This window comes from Clupea harengus, unplaced genomic scaffold (assembly GCF_900700415.2).
Source record: "Clupea harengus unplaced genomic scaffold, Ch_v2.0.2, whole genome shotgun sequence".
In the NCBI taxonomy this organism is placed as follows: Eukaryota; Metazoa; Chordata; class Actinopteri; order Clupeiformes; family Clupeidae; genus Clupea; species Clupea harengus.
Genome location: NW_024879822.1, coordinates 7,501 through 8,625, shown reverse-complemented (window position 1 = coordinate 8,625; position 1,125 = coordinate 7,501).

Below are 1,125 nucleotides of genomic sequence, written 5' to 3'. Positions count from 1 at the left end.
TAATTGGTGGGTTGTCTGCTAATCAGTTTGGTTCATATTTACAGTGAGTCTCCTCCCCTAGTTGTGCCTACGGTGTGTCCAAGTATTCACAGGTAAAAAAAAATTGCTCGAGCAATGCCAACAGCCCATGACTGTGACTGCCGCCCTGGTTGGTGAACCAAATACCAATGGGAACTACGACAAGAAATATCCCCTTCTCTCTTGAATCAGTCTAATGAAATGTTGCTAAAGCAACATGGAGGTGAACATACTCACTCACATATGCACTCTCTCTCCCTCTCTCTCACACACATCCACACACACGCACGCACACACAACACGCACGCATGCACACGCAAGACAAAAGACACTGCCTTACCATTCACAACTCTGTACAGTCAAAAAAAAACAAACGAAACAAATCAAACCACATTTATGCACCTCAGCAGTGCACTCTTAGTCTACCACACACACATAGAAGAACAATTTGTTTAGAGCTAACCACACTTCTCTTCTCCCGTAATGAACTAAGTACATGATACAGTTTTAGTGCAGTGCAAAGAGAGTCTGTTTTTGTTTGTTTGTTTGTTTGTTTGTTTAAAGACATTCCTCTTTAAGTATGACATTCAGCGTCACCACCTCTGACCCCCTGCGGCCTCCACTCCACCACACGAGGCCAATGGGGCAACAAGGGGGCAACAAGGGTGGAATGTGCTTCTCTCGAGAGACAGGAGCAGCTCGCGACTCTGCCGAGAGAGATGTGTGTGGGGTACGTGCACATATGTGTGTGTGTGTGTGTGTGTGTGTGAATGGGTCTCCCTATGCGGATGTATGTCTGTATATATATATATATGTATGTGTGTGTGTGTGTTGCTTGTGTGCTGACACGCGTGTGTCTTCTCAAATCCACTGTTGTGAGGCAGCACCAGCAGCAGCTGATTCTCCCGACATCCGCGCCCCAGTACAGCGCCCTAGTACAGCGGAAGAAACAAATGCTTAAAAACTGCAAATACTTCTACTACTACTGAAAAAAAAACTAAATCTAGTGTTGAAATTAAGTAGTTCTTGTAGGGACCCATAGGGGGCACCAGACTGCACTTCTCTAAAGAGAGTACAGGGGGCGCTGCAGCCCCAGCCATCTTCCTC